Source organism: Amphimedon queenslandica, unplaced genomic scaffold (genome assembly GCF_000090795.2).
Source record: "Amphimedon queenslandica unplaced genomic scaffold, v1.1 AMPQUscaffold_11810, whole genome shotgun sequence".
NCBI classification, from domain to species: domain Eukaryota; kingdom Metazoa; phylum Porifera; class Demospongiae; order Haplosclerida; family Niphatidae; genus Amphimedon; species Amphimedon queenslandica.
In genome coordinates, this window is record NW_003547950.1 from 8,040 (window position 1) to 10,750 (window position 2,711).

General features: G+C 33.9%; 1 long non-coding RNA gene across 1 annotated transcript; it reads right to left on the reverse strand.

Annotated features, from left to right (window-relative positions):
* Positions 1–1,105: 1,105 nt before the first annotated feature.
* Positions 1,106–2,415, reverse strand: LOC109588855 (uncharacterized). Its single transcript, XR_002188399.1, has 2 exons — positions 2,333–2,415; positions 1,106–1,695 (listed from the first exon to the last, which is right to left on the reverse strand). It is a non-coding gene; the product is annotated as an uncharacterized LOC109588855 (long non-coding RNA).
* Positions 2,416–2,711: the final 296 nt, after the last annotated feature.

Consider the following 2,711-nt stretch of genomic DNA (forward strand, 5'->3'; position numbering starts at 1 on the left):
TAACTGGATTCAAGCTTTTAAAGGCTAGGGATGGATGGAAGGAATGCAAAGGGTGGGGCTCGTTATTTAAAATGATCACATTAAGGTATCAATTAATTTTGTTTATTTATTTTATCTATTTAACATATTGACAGAATGTGATAGTGGATTATTATTTATACTTTATTGTTCTCATCTCTCTCCTCCTATCCTTTCTTTCATTTTCTCTCTCGTAGGAGCTTGTAGCTTTAAAAGACTCTCATGTATTTAATGTAAGTAACGTTACGCAATGTATGTTTTTAAATGTCATTTATTAATTGATTGATATTAGAGAGTGTTTGATTGAGTATGTCAGGTTATTTTATTCCCTAAAGCACATGGTCAAGCACATGTTAAGTTTATAGTTGCAGGAGAAAAGAAACCAATACCTTCCAGTATGTAGTGGTAAGCCCAGTTGTTAGATGATAATCATAGGCCCTGTATATCTAGTGTCAGCACACATGTAACTGTACAAGCCATATTGGTAACAACAGCTTTTTAAGGCAGGCAGGGAGGTGAGAGTTTGGCCATTAAAAACGTTTTAACCCTCAGTTCCAGTTCTCAAGGCCGGGCTGCCTAGCCTGCTGTTCACCACGGCTTTCATGCTAACACAGTAACTGTAAATTTTGTCTCATGGTATGATAGCTGGTGTCTCTGAATCAGGAACAGAAGGCTCCTTAAGTTTGGTGTTGTTGGTTTAATTCATTTACTGCAAAAGGGAAGGGAAGAGCTAGATACCCAGGTGCCAAACCTTTACTGTCGTTGTGACCCACTCTCTGCTTCAAGAGAGATCTGGTTAGAGGGTTGGAACAACTGTTGGGTATAGTGTCCTTCAGTTATAATAATCTATCCTGGCTGAGCTAAGCTCGGTTCTATCTAATCTCTCTCTCTGCCTGCCTCCCTCTCTCTCTCTCTCTCTCTTTCTTTCCTTCATGTGAATAATGTACATGTGTTCTTGGCATGAGGGACGTGTTCAATCTGGCAGCACGTACATTTTAAAATTATTTTTTTTATTGGTAGTAATACAAATTATTTATTAATAACCTATTATGTACCGGTATATGAATTAATTACCAAAAGCGTAATCTGTTTTTAATAGTTTTATAATAAGGTAAAGAATAACAAGTTTGTCTATGTTTATTGTCTAGAGCTAGTGTCCATAGTGTATTATTGGTCCTAAGAGATTCCATCAGTACCAGTACTCCATCAGTATCAATGTTAGTACCATTGAGATAAAGGTAAAATGGTGTGTGGTTGTAGAGTAAAAGTTCAGCTAGTGACTGAGCACTGGTTGAAGTGATATCAGGATTGTAATTAAGACCTAAGGTAGTAGTTGTTTTATTATTAATTAATGATTGTGTTAGTGCAATGACTCCATCATCATTGATGGAATCATCACTGATCGATAGTGCCTCTAATGAAGTATTGTTTGTTATTTTGTGTGATAAGAGGATGACATCTTTTGTTATTTTAGTGTTATGTATACCAATCCATTTCATTGTTCTTATGTCTAATACTAGGGATATCAGTAGGTATACAATATCAGGTGATGAGTGATGAAGGATAATGTTCTGATGACTGTCCGTTAATTGACTGATCACTTCCTGACATTGACCTGCTGATGGTTTTTCAGGGATACACTAGTACTGATCCAGTCCACTTTTCCAGTCTCTTCTCCTAATAATAAACACAGTCAGTCAGTTAATGTGTGTATATTATTATTTTAATACGGTATAATACGTAAAATGATAATATTATTTTATTTTATTAATGATGTTTGTTTGTGTGTTGTTCCAGGTGATGCTGGTTTTTGTACCAGTAAGTCATTACAGCTGCTAGGATGGAATGGGTGTGGTCTACCGGTATCTTTTATCATGTGACAGTAAACAAAAATCAATTGTACGTTTTATTAATGTATTGGAATCAATAATTATTGTCCCTCCCTCTCTCTCCCTTCATCACTCTCATTCTCATTTTTTCATTCTCATTCTTTCTTATTCTCATTCTTTCTTATTTTTATTCTCATTCCCTCTCTCTCTCTCTCTCTCTTTTTATAGTCCTTGGTCCATTATGCCAGCTAGTCAACTTCAAAGCACAAGCTAATGTAAGCATATGTACCATATACATGTATCTGGTAATTATGTGTTTTGAATTTTTGCTTTTAAATGACATTTCTCTCTTTTTATTCTTTCTCTTTTTTATAGCTGAAAATTCTACATGATAACTTACAATCATACTGACTATGATTTTTGGTAATTTTTATTGTTAATGGTATATTATGTGTGTGTATTAATATTAGTATCAAATAACTCACCTCCACCAGTTAATAGTATTTCTTTTATTTGAGTGTATCCTCCTTCATTAGCTATCTCTACTGTTATGTTGTGTAGAAAGTTTGAGCTGATTCCGATTAAATTTAGATTTTTTATAAATATTTCAAGTTGCGGCCAAAGTCCCTGTACTAAGAGAAATGTCTATGAAGGGATCTTCCATTTTTTATGAATAATACAACTATAGAATACATTCTTTTCTCTCTCTCCTACATGTATATTTTTTTAAGTTTCTAACTTTTAGAACAAGAAACTTAAATTATTTAATGGGATATTAAGAATACATTATCTACATCTTATATTATACTGTATAGCACTTTAATTTGGCGGAGTTTTATTTGGTGATAGGTGGCAAGAGTACAT